The sequence below is a fragment of the Ambystoma mexicanum genome, chromosome 3p (assembly GCF_040938575.1).
Source record: "Ambystoma mexicanum isolate Mex_15411 chromosome 3p, UKY_AmexF1_1, whole genome shotgun sequence".
Taxonomy (NCBI): Eukaryota; Metazoa; Chordata; class Amphibia; order Caudata; family Ambystomatidae; genus Ambystoma; species Ambystoma mexicanum.
Window position 1 is genome coordinate 881115175 of NC_090925.1, and position 22238 is coordinate 881137412.

The 22238-nt window shown below is 48.1% G+C and overlaps 1 protein-coding gene across 3 annotated transcripts in view; it reads left to right on the forward strand.

The window, feature by feature from the left end:
* Positions 1 to 22238, forward strand: part of CLN3 (CLN3 lysosomal/endosomal transmembrane protein, battenin) — a 652734-nt gene that overhangs the window by 256248 nt on the left and 374248 nt on the right. The window lies entirely within an intron of this gene.

Sequence of the window (22238 nt, forward strand, 5' to 3'; positions counted from 1 at the left end):
ATCGCTAGATCACTCTGGTGTTCCCAAATCAATTTCGCTATTATGGAGGATAGCATTTTGGACAACATACGATTATTGTTTTCATTGGGAAGTCTAATCCATTCGATGACGTTAGTTACTAGACTTCTGAGCGATGGGATCTTAATGAGCGCATTCATTAAAAAGGAGCGATTGATGCGCACAGCTACATTTATCTTAATGTCGCTCTTCCATCCAATTATATTTTTCATATCATTAGGAATCTTTTGGAAATGCAGGAGAGGTTGACAGTAAGCGTCTCCAGGCAGTGTCTCAAACTCATTTTCTTCCGTGGAATCCTCATTCTTTGGAACGGTTGAATTCCCAAAGGGTTTATTTGAAGCTTTTCTTTGATCATCCTCTTCGTGATTCTTCTTTATAATTTGTAGTTTCTCTGCCAATCCCATTCCGTCAATCAAAACTGTGCGCACTGACGGAAGCTGGACTCGGGAGGAATCATTCGAGTTCTTGTTGTAAACAGTTGACTGTGTTTGCATTACGTGAGACTCTAAGTTGTCTCCGTCACATTTCGCGCTTGCTTCCAACATCAGGGACCTTTTTTCAACTATTTCTTTAGGGTGTTCAGTATTAACACATTTCTCCTCTGGCTCCCTTATCACTAGAGTCGACCCCTCTAATCTTTCATTGGATTTGACTTTTTCATTTCTCAAGAGGCCATCGTTTTTTTTTCATAACGGTTAAGTGTGGCTGGGTCATACAGGTATAATTAAGTGTCAAGTCTACATGCTTTATTAATTTCACTTCTCTTTCAACTCACTCCACACTTGCAACCGTTAGGTTATCCTTTTTTTTCCGATTTACCAACTGTTTCTTGGTAATTTCCTGTTCACCAACTGAATTGAGCTGCAAGGCTTTTTTGCTTTCCTCGTTCAGCTCGCTTAGATTCAGATTTTGTTCAGAGGGAACCGCACTAGTAGATCCTTTACTAATGTTTATTTGTATTTTGGTTTCGTCAGAACTTTCAGATGACGGTTCTGTTATTTTTTCTCCCCCCTGACCGCGACTCCTTTATTTTTGTGCCTTCTTTTAAAGCTTTCAGGTGGTTCTTTTTTGCCCTTCTTGATGTAAAGTAAAAGTTTTCTTTTGAATTCGGGTCATCTTTTTGAAAGTCTGTATTTTTATCTTTTTCCATGAGATTGATCAAAGTTGATGGACTATCAGGAGTGGCATCTATGACGCTCGTGCTGGAACAGACTATTTCTTCTGCCGCAAGCATCTCCAGAATTCTTTCTTTAGAATTCATCTGAACAATGATTATTTCGACCTGGAGCAATCTGTCGTGTTGAATTTTTGCCACCTCTAGATAATCAATTTTTTCGCATGGGGGAGAGTTCTTATCCTCCACCATTAGTTCTTCTTTATGCTGGATTATTTGTGTAAACGTCATCGGGATTCCCTTTAATAGGAGAGGATCATCCATTGTTTGTGAACCTACATGTTTTTTCTCAACCTGGGTATTAAGGTTTGGCAATTGATTTTTTACAAATGAAGCCGCTCTTAGGTGACAATCCAGATGGTATTTGTGGCATGCTTCTTGTGCCAATATATAACCTTCATTTTTTGCCATTCGTGAGGTATTTGTAATCAAGTCTCTTTTTATCTCTTGTAGCAGGAGATGGGAATATTCATGGCCTCGATCAAGCAAGTTGAGAATTTTAGTGAATATCGGTAGATCTTAAATGTTATGGTCAAGAAGTTCATCTTCAAGGTTTTCTTGTGACAGGGGTAAATCAGGCAGATTAGAAAAGTTAAACACTGGAACAGATGTGTTTACATTCATGCCTACAGAAGTTGGATGTTGTAATTTTAAATCATGAGGGCTTTTCGCAGAAGGCGAGCTAGTCGAGGGGAATTGTAACTTTTGTGCAAAGTGTTGTTCTTTTTGTTCATGGTCAGAGCAAGGACTCATTACCTCCTTAACACTAGGTTTGTGAAAGTGTACATGTTCTCTACAGATCCCAGAAGTGGAAACTGGAGTTGATGGGCCAAGTGATAAGCGTACTCTTTTATCTAGATCAGCCATAATTACAGGAGCAAGCATGGGAATATCTGATATGGGAAGGAATTTGTCTTCATGTATGTCTGCTGAAATTATATGTTCCTTAGATGAGTTAACAACAACAGCGAAAGGGTCATTTGTAATGTCCTCGTTCGCTTTTTTTAGAGAACATATTTCTTTCAAGCCTAATTTAATTTCATGACTGTCAGTTGGCAAACTCTTCTCAATGATGGGAATAATTTCCTCAGAGTGAGTTGACATCGATAGAAAAGAAGGTTTCCCACTAAGTGAGAAGGAGGGACTATTTTTTTTGTTTGTTTGTTTTTTGGGGAATCAATTGTAGGATGTAATTTGGAAGAGCAGTCCTTGATAAGGTTTGTTGAAGAAACTGCGAAATGCAAATTACTTTTTGATATAAATGGTTTTAGCCTTCCTGCTTACTATCCACTTCACAAACACAATTTGTTCTCATCTGAAGTTACAACTGAATAGAAAAAGATCCCCTTCAAATTCATGAGAAATAAACACCCCAGGAAAATCTCATCAATTCACAAGACCACATATGACCCCGCGCACCGTGAACAGTAAACAGTACTTAAAGTACTTACACGTTGCGCGCGTGAGTGCGCAGCCTTCTGGGCATATAAAGAGTCATAGGGGGGCGTGTCCACACAGGGGAGGAATCACGGAACACGAGTCCTTGAAAAAAAAAAAGAAGAAACAACATTTCAAAAAAAGTCATAGTAAGAATACAGGTAACAGTCCACTATACAAATGTGCACAACGTGCACTATAAGCACAACGTGCCCAACAAGCACAACGTGCACCACAGGCACAGCGTGCCAAGACAGTCACCTTCTTTCTTTTCTTTGAAGGGCCAGGCAGCCAGCAGTGTCTCAGCTAAAGACGTCCTCCAGGCGGGCGTGTAGGAACGCTGTAACAGGGCTCAATAGTATGAAATCCTGGCGAACTTCTGGCAGTAAATAAGCAGACCCGCAAGACTCCCTGTCAGTAGACAGTACTTAAAGTACTTACACGGTGCACGGTCTTTATTTCTCTTCGCTTGCAATGTTTGTGCTGTTCCAGCATGGAGCGCAGGTGTTGCAGGGGTAGTATGTAGGATATTATAGAGCTGTCCCAGTCGTCTAATGGTCCAAGGGGATGGATCGTTTCCGGCATCAAACTGTCCCATGGTTAAACCTATCCCGGGGGCTAACCTGTCCGGGGGGCTAGCCTTTTCTCTAGGGGTAACCTTTTCCCTGGTCTAAGCCTTATCGCAGGTCCAGAAACCTTATCCTTGGAGCGGGATCTATCCAAAGGGCGGGACTCCTTGGAGCAGGAGCTATCCCAAGGGCGAGAGCTATCCCAGGGGCGGGAGCTATCCCAGGGGCTGCAACTATCCCAGGGGCTTCAGCTATCCGAAGGGTTGAGTTATTTTCAGGGCATAGCTATTTCTCCAGCATAGGATCTTTCATGGATTCACATGTTTAGAATATTCCCCGTCGTCAGACTGGGAACCCTCGGTACATTTATAAAGCCGCTTTTTTCCCTAGGAAAACTTGGACACTTTTGTGTCCTACCCACGTCGTTCCTGAGGCTGTCCACGCATGCCCCAATAGGACGTGGCCGTATAAATGCCCCACCCCCGCAGCTCCCTTCAGATTTCAACCGTCTTCCAAAGCAGTGGGATAACCTCACGTCATCTATTGTTTTGTCATGGTTGTTCGTTGTATTTTTTTCCTAATGTCTGGAAAAGCTCTGTTCCGCCCGTGCACTACGTGCGGGCTAAAGAAAGTGTATGAGGGGGGATGGACATATGGACTGCATATATTGTCTACACCCTCACCACTCGGCAGACAAGTGCAACATATCTAAGGGTTTCTCCAAAAAGACTCTTAAAGATCGCAGTCGGCGGTTAGTGGCCTGGTTGAGCGATGGAGCGGGTGCCTACCCGCCTTCGGAGGTAGGCTCCACGCGCAGCGTGGCCTCGGCATCAAAATCCTCAGGGGCACCCCGCCATTCGGCATCGGCCGAACCCCTGGTGAAGAAACCACGCCCGGTGGAGAAAGGGTCGTCGGGAAGCCATTCCGCAAGGGAGCCTTCGCTGAAGAAAACCTCATCACCATCGTCTAAGAAGGAGAGAAAGGAGAAGTCGAAATCCTCCTCCTCAGGTGATCACCATAGATCATCCTCGAGTAGAGAGTCTGAGAAGCACAGGTCAAGTTAAAAAAAGGCGGGAACGCCTCAAGGAACTGCGCAGGCACCACCGTCTTCGACAGCGGGGAGATCGTCGACTCCCTCACTACCAATGACGCAGTTGGTTTCGTCGATTGTTATGCCACAGGTTGTGGCTACGACGACGGCTGGCCCAACCTTAGCCTCGTCGACGGAGATCCGGCAGGAAGCCTGGTGACCGGAGGTATTCGACCCGGTTTTACCGGAGTCCTTGCTGCAGCAAGAGGCGGCCTTGTCGGTGTCCTCTGTGGAAGAGGAGTGTGAGAGGATAGCTGGGCCTGCAGAGCTTGTGTTACAAGGAGTTAGCAAGTTAACTCTTTCCAGTGGAACTAATATTCCAGTTACAACCCCTATTCTTAACCCGCAGTCTGTTCTATCACTAGAAGTTATATCCACATTGCAGACCTTGTTAAAGAAATTGGATGAAAGATTACCTCAGGTGGCAACTCCGGTCAAATCGACCATCGACGAACCTGGGGCTTCCTGTCAGCCAACTCCGACGATGTCGACGGCTATACCGACGCGTGAGGACCTCGCAGGTGCACGCCAGGAGGAAGGGGAACTGTCAGACTCAGAAGGAGGGTCCTTATCGGATGTTTCGTTGTCCCCCTCTAGGGATCCAACCTGGGAGTTGGAGGCAGAATTCGGACCCCCAAGGAGCCCAGCTCAACCGTCCCCCCCGGACGACATTGGGTTGTTTCATGCCATGATGAGCAAAGCGTGTACCGATTTCGGATTAGCTCAGGAGGAAGAGAAAAAAGTGTTTTCTATTCGACCACATGGGGAAGAAAAGGAGGTCCGTTTTCTCGGTGCCCATCCTGGATCATGTGTGGCAGGAGGGTTTACAGACGATGCGTCATCCTTTCTCGGAGCCCGCAATTAAAGGTAGGCTGGAGAAGTGTCTATCCTCCCAACCAGCCCCAGACTCGGTAGTGTCAGCGGCGGGGGCGAGAAAAGCTAGGTCCCAGCACAAATGCTCGGCCCCACCGGAGAACAAGGCCAGAAGACAGGATGCCTTCGGCAAGAAGGTGTTGTCGGTGGGGGCGACGACAGTGAAGGCCGCCAACTCTCTGGCTATAATGGCCAGATATGATAGAGAGATGTGGCACCGGTTGGCACCTATACTAGAGCATCTTCCAGAATAACATAGGAAAGCAGCGATGTTACTCGTCCGAGAAGGTGAGGAGGCCTCAAATCATTCTATTAACATCGCTGTGGACCTCGCAGAATCAGGATTTAAACAAGTCAACAACGGGGTGGTTCTACGGAGGCAAGCGTGGCTAAAATGCACCAGCTTTAGACCTGAGGTGCAATACAAGGTGCTGGATATGCCTTTTGAGGGAGACCTTCTGTTCTGCGAAAAGGTGGATGAGGCCTTAAAGAGCATGAAGGAGGACTCTGACACGGTGCGTTCTTTGGGTCCCCTCCAGAGTGGAAGGAATTTTCGTTCTTTTCGCCCCTTAGGGAGCATCAGGGAACTCCGAATTCACAGCATCAAGAGACAGGCCTTTCAATAGGCCGATGTATTCGTCGCAGGGCTACAGGCGGGCCTCGCAAGCGGCGAAGAGACGCCGAGACTACCAGACCTCCAGGAAGAAGACGACCTACTCGTTGTCGTTGAGAGATAAGCCCAAAGACCAACAATAACGGGCGTCGGAACGTCCTGGGAGGCAGGGTATCGCATTGTGTTGACGAATGGGAGCAAATAACCACAGATCAGTGGGTGCTGGACACCGTAAGGCTTGGACACTCCCTGCAATTCAAGAGCAACCCTCCGCATGTTCCACCAGTGTTTTTGGCTCAACCCCACCTGAGCGTGTTGCAAGAGGCGGTAGCGCTTATGCTACAAAAAGGGGCTATAGAATTGGTCCCTGCATCACAGAGGGGTCAGGGGGTTTATTCTCGATACTTCGTAGTGAAAAAGCCAAACGGAAAATGGACTCCCATTCTCGATCTTTGCCACCTCAACAAAACATTGAAAAGGCAAAAATTCAAGATGCTCACACTCCAGGAAATGATCCGGTCTGTCCAAGGAGGGGACTTTCTGGCGTCTCTGGATCTTCAGGACGCATACTTCCACATACCAATGCGTTGACGACACAGAAAGTTCCTAAGGTTTGTGGTAGGACAGACTCCCTACCAGTTCACAGTGCTCCCGTTTGGACTAAAATCCTCTTCCAGGACGTTCACGAAATGTTTAGCACCAGTTGCAGCTTGGTTGAGAAAACAAGGCCATCACGTGTACCCATACCTCGACGACTATGGCAACTCAAACAAGTTTGCAAGCCACCATGCAGCTGCTACGACGGCTGGGATTTGCAGTAAACTTCGAGAAGTCTTCGTTGACTCCGTCGAGAAACTTAGTGTTCTTGGGTGCACAGTTCGAAACCCAGTCGGGGTTAGTGGAACCATCCGTCGACAGAACCCACAGACTCAATCGGATGGCAGGTCAGTGGAGGTTCAATACCAAAGTGTCAGTGAGGAAATACATGTCGATTCTGGGCGCTATGGCGTCTTGCATTCCTCTGGTGAATAACTGCTGCCTGTTCATGAGGCCAATTCAAGAGTTCCTGGCGGATCGGTGGACCCAGACCCAAGGTCTCTGGTCAGACAAACTGATCGTCGACAAGCTCCTACGAGCTCTTCGATGGTGGCAGAGCTTTCAGAACCTATCCAAGGGGGTACCCCTGCAGGCACCGGAATTTCACGTGACCATAGTGACAAATGCGTCCCTGACGGGCTGGGGAGCACATATGGGTACTCTCCAAACACAAGGTCGGTGGTCTCCCAGGGAATCTCTCCTGCACATCAACGTTCTGGAGTTGAGGGCAGTGCGCTGGGCCCTGCAACACATAAAAGGCTCAGTAGTGAGAATATTGACAGACAACACGACAGCAATGTTTTACTTGAGAAAACAAGGAGGCACGCGGTCCGGAACCCTTTTCACTGAGGCTCAGAAGGTATGGCATTGGGCTCTGAAGCACGATATAACCATCGTAGCTCACCATCTTCCTGGAGTAAGGAACGAACAAGCGGACTCCCTTAGCAGAAAAATGGACCAAGTACACGAATGGGAGATAGACAGCCTTCAGTTATCGAAGATCTTCGAGAAGTGGGGGCAACCCCCCCTAGATCTCTTTGCAACGAAGGAGAACAAGAAGTGCGAACAGTACGCCAGCAGGGGGCCACAGAAGGGCTCTCTGCGGGAATCCTTCTCCTTCCCGTGGACGGACAAGTTTCTCCACGCCTTTCCCCCGTTTCCTCTCATACGGAGGACCCTACAATGGATTTGCAGATACAGTTGTTGGGTCATCCTAGTGGCTCCGTATTGGCCGAGGCAAGCGTGTTTTTCTGACCTGTTCCAACTGTCAAGGGACAGTGTGGCATCACGACCCGGACAGTCTCAATCTCACAGCTTGGCTCCTTCATTTTTTGGAGTTTGGTGCCCTAAGCATTTCGTCAGATTGTCGGAGAATCCTGCAGGCCGCACGAGCTCCTGTCACAAACACATCGTATGCATGCAAGTGGAGAAGATTCTGTGGGTGGTGTCAAAGCCATCCAGGATTGCACCCCTTGAATGTCACTCCGGAACAACTTCTACCATATTTGTTGCATTTGGCAGAGAGCGTATTGTCTTTTTCGTCAATAAAGGTACACCTGGCGGCCCTCTCAAGGTTCACGAGGAAAAGGCAGTCGTCTCCCTTGTTTAGTGATAGGCTGATAAAGCACTTCATGAGGGATCTGTTCCGTACATTCCCTCCGATTAAGCGCTTTCCACCGACATGGAGTCTCAACTTGGTGTTAGCGGGGCTAATGGAAGCTCCCTTCAAACCAATGGCTTCCTCGTCTATGAAGTTCTTATTGTGGGAGTTGGCTTTTCTAGTAGCCATCACGTCAGCTCGACGGCTCTCAGAGATACAAGCGTTGGTCATAGCTCCACCTTACTTGAGGTTCTTTAAGGACAAATTGGTGCTGTCGACTAATCCTCATTTTATTCCGAAAGTGCCTACTGTTTATCATAAACATTCATCAATTGTTCTACCTACCTTCTTCGCAACTCCTTCATCAGCTGCGGAAAAAGCCCTCCATACTTTGGACGTGAAGAGAGCTCTGAAATTCTACCTTCATCGGTCCCAGCAATTTAGAACTACGCAGCAACTGTTTGTGGCTTATGGCCCGTCAATGAGAGGAAAGGCAATCTCAAAACAAGGACTAGCTAGATGGGTCTCATCGACGATTGCTTTTTGTCACTCCAAGGCGGGAAAACCGCTGGAAGGACGTCCGAGGGCTCATTCCACGAGATCAACGTCGTCATCGGCGGCACTGTGGGCAGGGATTCCGCTGACGGACATTTGCCAAGCAGCGTCCTGGTCAGTGCCACACACCTTTACCCGCCATTACTGCCTTGAAAGGCAGCATGCGGACGATGTGCAGATGGGAAGAGCAGTCCTGCGCCATCTGTTTCAGTGAGGTAAGCCCCGTCCAGCGGGAATGACTATATATATGTTTATATGCAAATATATATATATATATATATATATATATATATATATATATATATATATATATATTTGTGCTTCTTTCCATATGTGTAGATATGGGTAAAGATATGTAGATATATGCTTGTACTTAAGCGCAGGTAGTGTTTATGTGTGCGCATATATATATATATATATATATATATATATATATATATATATATATACATGTGTATATATATATGGGTATATAAAGAATGTGATAAAATTGATGTTAATTGCATAATTGCATTCACACCGCCATATCAGAGTTACTGCTGTGCAATCTATTCTAAGCATGTGAATCCATGAAAGATCCAATGCTGGAGAAGGGAATAGTTTCTTACCTGTAACTCCATTTCTCCAGCATTGGTATCTTTCATGGATTCACATGCGCCCGCCGGCCTCCCCTGAATGCAATGTACACACTGTATTTCCCCCATGCTGCTTTGGAGGGGTTAAAATCTGAAGGGAGCTGCGGGGGTGGGGCATTTATACGTGGACAGCCTCAGGAACAACGTGGGTCGGACACAAAAGTGTCAAAGTTTTCCTAGGGAAAAATGGCTTTAAAAATGTACCGAGGGTTCCCAGCCTGACGACGGGGAATATTCTAAGCATGTGAATCCATGAAAGATACCAATGCTGGAGAAATGGAGTTACAGGTAAGAAACTATTCCCTTCAGGGGCAGAACTGTTCCCGGGGTAGGGCTGTTCCTGGGGCAGGCCTCTTCCAAAGGCTGAACTATTCCAGCAGCAGAGCTGTCCCAGGTGCCAAACTATCCTGGTAGGGGACCTATCCTAGGTGGAAACTACCTTTATATTACAGTATTCCAGGGGCAGTATTATACCTTGCCTCAGGTTTTTCTCAGTGTGGTTTTCCTGTGATGTAGGCCTCTTGGTGCTAGGAACTTGTGACAGGGAGGTCTCCCGATGGCAGGACCTCTGAGTGGTAAGTCCTTACTGTGTTGGGGTTCCTGGTCATGACTCCCTGTAGCGATCATGCCTTGTATTGATGAATGACTGAATGTGGCTTTAGCTTCCAAATGGTTTGGGCTCACTTTGTTGGGGCCTTGTAGTTGTATCCGGTTCACAGTGGCGAAAGCCTCTGGTTTGTTGTATTTCAGTCTCAGAGTCTTCTGGTGCCTGGGAATCCAGCTCATGCAGATATAACGGACCAATCTAATGTTCCCACTTATACAATCCCAGCCCACAATTCCGGACAAATAACTGCTAGTGAGGTATGTATAGAAAACACTTATTTAAATCCAAATTACATTTTACCTGCCTATCTTAATCTCATAAGTCCACAAAGGCATCCACTTTCAATCCCAGCAATCTCCATAAATATGCTATATTCTAATGAATCTATGGTGAAGGAGAAATTGTCATTACTCATTTCAAAAATATCTATGCTGTGACTCCTTGTGTATGTGGAAGGTAGTAAATGTATTAGCTTTGTAGTGGCCACTTGACATATAGGCATGCACCGGCTAACCTGGGGCTATGTTTTAAGCCATTTACATGCAAAATATAACTTGTTTGCAGTGGCTCATGTAAATTTGCATTTACAAATACTGTCCTCTGGGAATCTATATTATCAGTTCTGATCCCATACGTACACTATGAGCCTTCGGTAATTCTGTTACTGCCACTTTTCCTGTGCCACCAACTCTTAAAGTTTGGTGGCATTACCACGGCAGAATGAACTAGTGGTAATTTCACTGGTTTTTTGAGGAAAGGTGTAAGATTTACCTCCAGCATAAAGACGCAAATCCTCCTCTTTTCCTCATAAAACCGTCAGAATTACCACTCAATAATTCCACCGGTCAGATTCACCACTCGGTAATTCTGCCGGTCGTAACTTTGCCAAAATTCACCAATGGAGTCCTACTCCATAGATTTGGACTAAAACAACTTTACCACCCCTAGTAATACTGTGGTAAACCCACAGGAACAAAGTGTTGGTAAGGGTACTTCCGTTTGCCAGTATTCCGGCAGATTTGCCGCCGGAATACTGCGAAACTCATAAAGAGCCTCTATTGTTCCTGCCTATGTGGATGCAGTTCTATATGGACATGTAAATGTGACTTTCATTAAAGCAGGATTTGTGCGGGGTCAAGGCACTGGAGTAAATATGACGGTGCTCTCTGTTAAGATGGATTTCTGAACTCGGACCTGGAGGGGCAGAGGTTCAGAAGGCCAGCCTAGTTTCTTGGAACAGGGTAACCTCTGGACAAGCCAGACCAATCAGGGTAGCGATGGCGGCGGTCAAGACTAAGTCTCAAGAGGGGTGAGGGTGACTGAAAGACCGCAATGAGCACACAAAGCAAGGACACTTACAAATTACTCCAGGCAGGTGTTATATTAAAAATATAGATACATTTATTACAAGGCCTTTGTAACATCGACCATAGCAAAGAATCGCAATAATACTAAAGTAAACCAACACATCACAATCAATACAATATATATAGAAGACCGAGGGGTCTAAGGAGTTATGAGCACGTAATATGTAGACCACCTAGATGGGGAGGAAAACAGGCAGTGCAAGTAATCATTAGACCCAGTTCGACATCTGAAATACACCTAACTAGGAGGAAGTCCGAGCCCTACGAAGAGAGGATCCTTATGCTCAAAAGTACCTGTACGCGCTGGTGCCTATGGATAAAGGAGGGTCTCTTTCAAGGGTCTCATGCAGTTCAGGAAGGTGAATGAAGCGATGAAGAACAAGTCCCCACTACCCAAGCGAGGCCTCCACTTGTGGGCAGAGGCAGGGTGAGAGTGCGGGATAGAGTCGCTATTTCGCAACAGCGGTGGAAAAGAAACGGACTCCTGCGCGAGGGGCCAACGGTTGGGGTATGGGCTACTCACCGGTCCCCGACGCAGGCAGACCCAGACTTCTTCAGTTCACGTTGCTGGCAGGTTCAGCTGCGATCATCAGGACGTCTTGACACCGTGTAGATTCTGTGTAGCAGGATCGAGGGTGTCCCAAATGCAGCAGACGTGCACAGGTTGTTACCACAGCAGGGCAACACGGCAACTGCGTTTACTTGGTCCGGGCGCACTCGTCTGACTTCAGACCTGGGAATGCCAAGTCTACGAAATTCGGTGTGAGGGTGCCGGGGACACAGAGCAACCAGTAGAACACGTTTTGAGGGCTTCCCCGAAATGGCGGCAGTGACAGAGCAAAGCGTCCTGTGTAAGCTGGTCAGCCCACTGGTTGGCCCAGGGACACTTCCGAAGAGGCTTACTTGCAGGGTTTGATGAAGGTGCCGGGAATAGTTGATCCCACTATTCCAATGGGTCGAAGCGCCTTTGCAGACCTTCTAGGACTATCAGAGGCAGAGGGGTCTCGCAGGACGACAGCGGCTCGGGGTGCCAAACCTTCAGCGGGTCCCCAGCGGTTCCTCGACTCAGCTTCTTGTTGCAGGATACTTGGCTCCTTATCCCTTGTTCGGTGTGAACTCAGGAGATCGACATGGTAGTGGTGTTTTCAGCCTTCTCTTATCCAAAGTTCCCTTTGCGCCAAAACAGAGAGGACCCAATGGGAGATACACTCACACCATACGTGGACCTATCACGGACCACGGTGGTCCCAGGCATTCAGGACACTCTAGACTCTCTGGCACTCAGGATGTGTATTGGGAACAGACATCCCATCCCACATCCTTGAGGCACACACAAGGCAGGCAGAAGCCCACGAAAGCTTTGGGGTTTCGTGGGAAAGTGCATGACCAAATAAGGACTGACCCAGGTCGGCTCGACCTGCGGAAGGTGAAGGGGCAAGACGGTCATCGGACAGGACAAAGCACCTCGTGGCATGGCCATTTTGGGAGCCCGGCCTCCTATTTGTGCCAAACGCGGGAAGCGCGGATAACATGGCAAAAAAGGGTTCAAAACACAAGAGAAACGATAGCTGCCACCAGTCCTGTCCGTGACACACTTGCACAGTTCATAATAAGTCCATCGTGAGGTTTCTAGGGCCTTTGGAATTACTAGAGACCCAAGAGCGCGGTAAAGTAAGTTACAGTGCACCCTTGTGTCATGTTGCACAAAAGCTGCAACATGAGAAAAGGACTAAGGGAAACGAAGTCTCCCAGTACTGACTGTCTTATGGGCATGTCAGTTTCCCCATAAGAATTGAGCGAAAGCCCAGAGGAGTGCGGCGGAAGGCTGCGCTTCTCTGGCAAAGTCTAGATCAGGGTGTAAAACAGCAGCAAAAAGTTTGGGGGGTTGCCACATGGAGGGAAAATTACTCACAATATGAAATCTTTCCTAACACTCACCCCTCCCAGACTAAGGACAGGGGGGAACTAATCCACCCCTGGATGAGTTTCATGTTCAGGTCGGTTAAACATTCTGGACAACCCATCATCATTGCTATGTTGGACACCTGGCCTATGCTCAATAGTGAAATCAAAGCCTTGTAGACTTATGGACCACCTAAGCAACTTTGGATTCTCTCCCTTCATGTTTATTAGCCACTTTAAGGGCTTATGGTCAGTATGCACAGTGAAGTGGGTCCCATAGAGGTAGGGCCTCAGCTTCCGTAGGGACCACACAACTGAGAAACATTCTTTCTCTACTGTGGACCATCTGAGCTCTCTGTCCTTAAGCTGGCGACTAATGAAACCAATAGGGTGTTCCTTACCCTTCTCATCTACTTGTGATAGTACAGCTCCTATCCCAGTGTCAGAGGCATCGATCTGCACAATAAAAGGTCTTTGGTAATCAGGGGCCCTGAGGACAGGGGCCTTGCACAAGGAGTCTTTTAAGCCATTGAAGGCCTTCTCACACTCTTCAGTCCAAGTTAACTTCTTGGGTTTCTTAGGAGTGGTGAGAGCAGTCAGAGGGGCAGCTATGGTGCCATAGTCTGGCATGAAATTTCTGTAATACCACGTGAATCCTAAGAAGGCTCTCACTTGGGTCTGTGTAGTGGGGGTAGGCCAGTCTTGTACTGCTTGTACTTTACTGGGTAGAGGCTGTATCCTCCCTCCACCTACTTCATGTCCAAGGTAAACCACTGAGCCTTGTCCAATCTGGCATTTACTGGCCTTTATGGTCAAGTGGGCTTTCTGAAGAGCCTGTAACACAATCCCAAGGTGTTTCACATGGTCTTCCCAGGTGGCACTGGAAACTGCTATATCGTCCAGATATGCAAGACAGAATTCATCCAACCCATTCAACACATGATTCACAAGCCTCTGGAAAGTGGCAGGTGCATTCTTCAACCCAAAGGCATTACCCTGAACTGGTAAAGACCTTCCGGAGTTGAGAATGCTGTCTTCTCCATGGCATGTTCTGCAAGGGCTATTTGCCAATAGCCTGCAGTGAGGTTGAACGTGCTGTGGTACTTGGAGGCACCCAATGTATCCACTAGCTCATCTAATTGAGGCAAGGGGTGTGCATCTGTATTGGTGACATCATTCAGAGCCCTGTAATCCACACAGAACCTCAATTCAGAAGTGCCTGCTTTTGGAACCAAAACCACAGGGCTGGACCAAGGACTCCTGGAGGGTTCAATCACCCCGAGGTCTAACATTTTTTTGACCTCTGTCTTAATGTAAGACCATACTTTATCTGACATCCTGTATCCCCTACAACTTTTGGTAGGTACACTGTCTCCTGTGTCTGTTATGTTTGCACCAAGGTGTCAAACCAGGGGATTGTGAAAACAGGAGGGGAAATTGCCTAAGCAAACTCTTCACCTCAGCCTGCTGATCAGAAGTCAGGTGAGGGGCCACTCGGACACCCTCAAAGGAGCTATCTGAAGGACTGCTTTGAAACAGGTCAGGGAGAGGTTCAGACTCTTCTTCCTCAACATCTGAAGCCAATAGCAGTGCTGCGATTTCAACTCTTGAGATGAAAGCCTTCAGCCTATTTACATGGAACACTTTTGGAGCCTGTCCAGGCCTTCCAAGGTCCACTAAATAGTTGACCTCACCCAGGGGCTCCACCACTGTGTAAGGGTCTGACCTCTTATCCTGTAAAGCTCTAGGCCTTATGGGATTCATGATCAGGACTTGCTGACCAGGTGTGAAGTTGATGAGGGAAGCTTTCTGGTCATACCAATGTTTCACCAGGGCTTGTCCTGCCTTCAACTTATCACTAGCCGGACCCATCAGGAGTACCATCCTTTTTCTGAGCCCCAACACAAAGTCTTCTACGTTGGTAGTAATACCGGGAGTGGGCATCTCCCATCTCTCCTTGACTATGGCTACGAGTCCCCGCACAAGGTGACCAAACAGAAGTTCGAAGGGGCTGAAGCCAACACCCTCCTGTGGTACCTCTCTGTAGGCAAACAGTAAGCATGGTAAAAGAGGATCCCATTTTCTTCTCTGGGGCTCTTTCAGAGCCCCAATCATACTTTTTAAGTTCCTGTTAAACCGTTCCATCAGACCATTGGTCTGGGGCTGGTATGCGGAAGAAAACTTGTAGGTGACCCCAAATTCTTTCCACATAGCCTGCATATACTTCGACATAAAGTTGCTGCCTCTGTCAGATACAACTTCTTTAGGGAAGCCAACCCTAGTAAAGATGCTGAGTAAAGCTTTTGCGACTGACTTGGCAGTCACAGTCTTCAATGGGATGGCCTCAGGATATCTGGTGGCATGGTCGACCAACACCAGGATATACCTATTGCCTGAGGATGTTTGGGGGTCAAGGGGACCAACTATGTCGATCCCTACCCTCTCGAATGGTACTCCCACAACTGGGAGTGGTACGAATGGAGCTTGGATTGTTGAACCACTCTTACCAGATAACTGGCAGGAGGCACAACTCCTGCAGTGACTTTCTACTTGCACCCCATCTTGGGCCAGTAGAAGTGCATGGATAACCTTTGCTTGGTCCTCTTAATACCAAGGTGACCAGCAAGGGGCACTTCATGCACCAGCTGCAGGAGGAAGGGTCTTACAGCAAGGGGAACCACCAACCTCCTATGGTCTCCTTCTGTAGACTCTGTGGGCTCACTATACAGGAGTCCACCTTCCCAATAAACCCGATGCTTCCCAGGAGGTTCACCCTCAAGCTGGGAGCAGGCCTGTCTCCTTAGGCCTTCCAGAGATGGGCACTCACGTTGGCCTTTACTGAATTCTTCCATGTCAGGACCACCTTCTACTAAAAATCGTTTAGTTCAGGATGGTCATTGGGGTCAAATACTTCAGGCATCACCACCTCCTCGTCAGGTCCGGGTGATTTACCAACTACCTCCACCGCAGCGGTAGGCGAGTTCGGGGGAATATTTTCTTTCCCTCTTCTTGGTTTCTTGACTCCTTTCGCCTTGGGTTTCCCCTTTGGCTGGGGCAGAGCATTGGTCTTGGCCAGTGCTGCCCTCATTTGAGACCTGGTGCAGGGTCTGTCAACAGTATCTCCCACAAGCCCTAAAGCTCTGAGATCATTGCCCAACAAGACCTTTCCTGGGACGCTCTGAATGCTCACTGGAATCCTGACTGCTGTACCATTGATAGTAAGATTTACAGGTATTATTGGGAACATGAGAGGTGGGCCGTCAGCCAACTTAGTGGGCATCAGAGTAGCTCTGGCAACTTCCTCTGAGTCTACCAAGGTAGAATCCACTACAGTTCGACTGCACCCACTATCCATTGATCAGCACACTGTCTTTGAAGTAGTACTTGGGGTTATCTGGAATCCTAGCATAAGCCTCTGTGGCTTTAGGCTCCCAGGAACCCAGGGAAACTAAAACTACCTCAGCTTCTATTCCCCTGGGGAAGGAGTCTGAGGAGAAGGATGCTCCGGTAATCTCTTCTTCCTCGTTGGAGGAGAAGGCCATATTAGCAGCGTGGACCCCCAAGGTTTTGACCTTACATCTGGGATCCCCGATCACGTGGTCAGTTGCTCCACAAGCAAAACAAGATCCATTGGGTCTGTTTACATAGGGAGGCTTATTATAACCAGAGTTCGCTTTCAGAGGCTGACCTCCACTACCCTGTGAGTTCTCTTGTTCCTTACCCTTATTTTTCTTTTTGTAGCCCTTTTGGGAAGAAGATTTATCAGTTTCCCCACCCTCCTTATCTTTGGACTTTTTCCCTTCCTCCTGCTTACCAGGATGAGTCTTGTCCTTATGGGACACTCGATGTGACACCCATAAATCTGCTGAAATGGCAAGCTTCTTAGGATCTATCTCCTTTGAATCTGCCAAATGCTGCTTAAGCTCAGGAAAAGAAGATGCAAAAATATGTTCCAGCATGACAAGACTTATCATACCTTCAAAGGTAGAAACCTTATAACCTTCTACCCAGCCAGTCAAGTGTTTTAAGGATTCAGTTACATAAGATACCTAAGGAGCACCTTCTTTTTTCTTATACTCTCGGAGTCTTTCCAAACTTTAAAATGAGAGTCTGCTTCAACTTTGCATAATCTGCTCTCTCAGCCTTCGACATTTCCATAATGGCACTGCAGCCAGAATGGGGCAGTCTGCTAAGTAACCAGGCAATTTTATCAGCATTGTCAACTTGTTGAACTTCACATGCATACTCAAATGTATTCAGCCAGTCCATAATGTCATTCTTTTCCTCGTACACACTGAGCAGATCTTTTGGAAACCTTGGATGAGAGGAGGCCCCAGACCCATGTCCAGAACCCTTGGATCCATTGGCAACTTGAAGCTTGGCCAGTTCCAACTGGTGATCCCTGTCTTTCTGTTTTTCTGTCTGTTCGATTCTTAGTTTGGCCATATTGAAAATAAGCTCCTTCTGCCTAAACAGCAGTTCTTGCTTCTTGAATTCAAGTATGGCCTCCCCATCAGCACTGGCAGAGGAAACATTGGACATTTCATCCTTCCTGTCCTCATGGTCGCTGTGGACCAGTGCAGCGGCAGAACTGTCAGTTCTACCAGTGAGAGCAGCCCCACCTCCTTCTGCACTGTGCTCTGAAGCTATAGCGCTAAGCTGAGCTTCTTGCCACGCCATGATTCTTTGGATCATTTCCATTTTGGTGCCTTCAGAGAAGACACCTCTCTCAGCACACATCTTTTTCAATGTTTCGGATTTAGAAGCATTTAACGTTAACAAGGTACTTGTTTCCATACAGGACTATGGCCTTTAAAAAGTTATACTACGACAATTCACTATGTGTCCTGTTAGGAATAACTTGAAATGCCTTCGCTCGTGCGCAACACTGGATACCTTCAGTCGTATCCCATCGCTGTACACCAATTTGTTAAAATGGATTCCTGAACTCGGACCTGGAGGGGCAGAGGTTCCGAAGGCCAGCATAGTTTCTTGGAACAGGGTAACCTCTGGACAAGCCAGACCAATCAGGGTAGCGATGGCGGCGGTCAAGACTAAGTCTCAAGAGGGGTGAGGGTGACTGAAAGACCGCAATGAGCACACAAAGCAAGGACACTTACAAATTACTCCAGACAGGTGGTATATTAAAAATATAGATACATTTATTACAAGGCCTTTGTAACATCGACCATAGCAAAGAATCGCAATAATACTAAAGTAAACCAACACATCACAATCAATAAAATATATACACAAGACCGAGGCGTCTAAGGAGTTATGAGCACGTAATATGTAGACCACCTAGATGGGGAGGAAAACAGGCAGTGCAAGTAATCATTAGACCCAGTTCGACATCTGAAATACACCTAGCTCGGAGGAAGTCCGAGCCCTACGAAGAGAGGAGCCTTATGCTCAAAAGTACCTGCACACGCTGGTGCCAATGGATAAAGGAGGGTCTCTTTCAAAGGTCTCAGGCAGGTCAGGAAGGTGAATGAAGCGATGAAGAACAAGTCCCCACTACTCAAGCGAGGGCTCCACTTGTGGGCAGAGGCAGACAATGAGACGTGGTTCACTGCCAGCTCTGTCACTGTTTTTGACACACACCTCCCTGAGGACTACAATATCCTCTCTAAGCCCAGCCCTAACCGGTCTGTATGCGAGTGGCTCTGATCTTCCCTGAAGGGGTCCCTGCTACTCTCCTACCCACTCAGTCCTACTCTTCCTTCGAATGCCTCGTCTGCAGGCAGAACCCCTGCCCCGACCTCCCTCTTGCTTTCGGAGTGGTCTGACCTTGTCTCCTCTCTTCTGGCTTCTGCCTGTAGGCTTCTCCTCAGAGATCTCAAAAGCTTCTCCTCAGAGATCTCGAAATTCACCTTGACTTTCCTAATGTGTCCACGGGACTCTTCCGCAGCCTCTGTGACTCTTTCACCATTCTTCCCTCCGGTCCGACCCACTCTGCCGGACACACCGCGTCTGCTCTTATCTCAGCAGACATACTTGCCCCTGTCATGAGGATCTGCATGAAGCCTGCCTCCAAGCGCAACACCTGGTATGACTTCGACCTAGCCTCTCTGAAACGCAAGTGTAGAGTTGCTGAACGGAGGTGGCTGGCTTCAAGCACATCCATTGACAGACTAGCCTGCCGCCTGATCCAAAGGCAATACAGACTCTGCATCCGCTTTAAGTAGAGGGCCCATATCAAGGCTGCATGTCTGGTGCCACCAACGACACGGCTGAACTGATAAAAATCTGCAAGGAACTTGCCAATCCTACTGCAGACTCTACTCCTCCTTTGCCTTCCTAGGCCCTCTGAACTGCACTGGCCTCCCACTTCACACCCAAAACTCAGGACATCTTGTCCTCATTCTCTTCTACTCCCCTCCCTCCTCCATCATCCGCTATCTGGCCTCCTTTGGCCCCCCTTTTCCCTTCCCTCTGACTCTCCTCCTACTCTCCTCCTTCTCGCCTATTGCAGCAGATGAGGTCTCTAAACAAGTCCTCTCTATGAAAGTCTCCTCCAAACTGGTGCTCACCTGCTCCTCCAGAACTATCAAGGATAACATTGCCTCCCTTGCTCCAGCCTTGGCTGATTTCTGCATTCATTCCTTTGCCACTGGCTCCTTCCCACTTCCCCTCAAGGACTCCCTTGTACACCCTCTCCTTAAAAAGCCTTCTGCCGAGCCTTCCTGTCTGGCTAACTACCACCCTATTTCCATTACCCCCCTTCCTGGGCAAACTCTTGGAGAAGCTGGTCATCTCCCAACTGATCCACCACACTGAATCTGTTGGTTGTCTCCACGACTAGCAGTCTGGCTTCATAGCAACCAGAGGCATGGAAACTGTTCTCCTGAACACCCGTGAAGACTTGCTCTCAAATATCGATTCCAACTCTTCTTCCGTTCTCATCGTGCCACCCTTATAAATCGGCTCCATGATATCCATGACATCACAGACCTGGCACTGGACTGGTTGACCTCCTTCCTATCTGACCGACCTTCCAGGTTCAACTGGGCCCTTTTCTTATCTCCACCTGCGGCGTCCCTCAGGGCTCCATCCTCTTGCAGTGGCTCTTCAACATCTACCTTGCCTCTCTGGCTCACTTGATTTCCACATTCTCTCCTCACTTCCAGTGATATGTAGACTACACACAGCTCCCCTTCAAGCTTCCATCTACTGCCTCCTCTTCTTCCACTCTCATTCCTGACTGTCTGACTGCTATTCAGGCATAGTGTGCTGCTAACAATCTCTGCCTTAATGCCAGTAAGACTGAAATCCTTTAATTGAGACCCCTGCTCCCTCCTTCCCTCCTACCCTCTCGCCACCCTCGATGGGTCCCCTAAACCCCTTGTGAGGCTAAAAACCTTGGCATCATCTTAAACTCCTTTCTCTCTTTCTCTCCTCGCATTGAGGACCTTGCCAAGAAGGCCCACTTTCAGCTAACTCTTCCTCCCCTCCCCCCAGAAACTCAATGTCTCCAGAGCTCTGGTCCTCTCTAGGCTGGACTACTGCAAAAGCCTCTTCCTCAATCTGCCTTTATCCTCCCTTCGCCCCCTTCAACTCATCCAGAATAGGGCTGCAAGACTTATTCTTGGCCTCAAGCCGATGGACCGCATCTATCCAGCCCTAAAATCTCTCCACTGGCTGCAGGTGGCTGTGAGGATCAAGTTAAAGACTCTCTGCATCATCCACAAGGCTCACTGGGGCCAGGCACCCTGCTACATCCAACTCGCTCTCCCTAAATACCTCCCTGCTAGAACCCCTCAGTCTTCTAGCACCAACTCTCTGCAGATCAAATGCTTTTCCAAGCAGAGAGCGGGATGAGGGGGTGGGGGTAGATCTCTCTCCTCGGCAGGAGCCTCCCTCTGGAAAGGCCTCCCTGCCCCTCTGTCTTGAGCCGGATCTCCTTAAGGTCTGGAAGCTTCTCAAGACGCTTCTTTGCTCTTCTTCCTTCCCTTTTTCCCCTACCCTGCTAGTCCCCCTCTGCCACATGGACTGACTGCCTGGTCTCTTCTGAGTTCCACAGAGCACCCGGCCCTCCTCGCTGAGTCTACCCCATGCCCCTGTCTTCCTGACACCCCACCCCCCTGCTCCCCCAACCTGCACCTTTCACCTGACTAGCCTGGCGGGGTGTGCATCCCTACCGAGCCTGGTCCACTCCTGTCCTCGCACTTAGCATGTGGTCCTCACTTCCTGCATCATCTGGCACTTGCCCACTGGGCCTCCCCTTAGCACTTGCCTAGCCCCAGGGGCGGCCTTCTTCCCCTCCTCCTCCCCCTGCACTTGTATACCACCTCTTGCCCTGCACCTCTCACCCACCCTAGCATTATCCCTACCGCCCGACCGGCACTTCCCCTCCCTTGCCAACCCCTTCCACCCTGCACTTCTCGTTGCTGCACTTGCATGATCCGAATGACACAAGGCCTAGTAGGACCGTTATTGTTGTTTTCTTGCATGTAACCTCCAACCCCCTTTTTTTTCTTGTGGCGCCTTGAAACACCATTTGTTGTATAGGCTCTTTATAAATACCCAATAAATAAATTCCCTACCAATATCTGCCCCTCCCTGTCCAAAGCACATTCCCCTGGGATCACTGAGTCTGGCTCTGATTTCTGACCAGCCATCTGAAAGGAACCAGCTTAATTGCAGCTGTAAACTAGCTCATAATGTAATACATCTGTCCTAATCAAGTGTTCCTTCAGTCACTTGATGTCTAAGCAGTGTGTGTCCTTGACTGAATCCCTGTTGAAGGAAGTATTGGCAAAGCTAACTGTGTGTACTCTGGTAGGCTTAAAAAGCCTCAATACAGCACTTACATGCAAGGAAAAAAAACTCGAAAACAGGCCTTCTGTTGCTATGCCGTTGCCTTCTGTAACGCCATCCAGGTGGATTCTGGACCGTGCCAAGGCTGTCGTATCGGAAGGAACTCGAGACCTTAGCCTTCAGTTAATACCTTGATGCCACCTAGTCTGCGTGTCACATACTATAATCCCTTTTACTCTTAGGTTAACCTCGAAGACATGGTCACAACGTCATTGTTTCCTAGCCAGGTTTGCGCTATATAAAACCCAAATACATACAAATCCATATAGTTATTTGATAGGCATTGACAAGGGAAGGCCAGCATATGACCAGTTACTACCACCATTGTCCAACTTTTGCCATCTTTTGGTGAAGAAGTACAATTATGGCAGTGGCTGG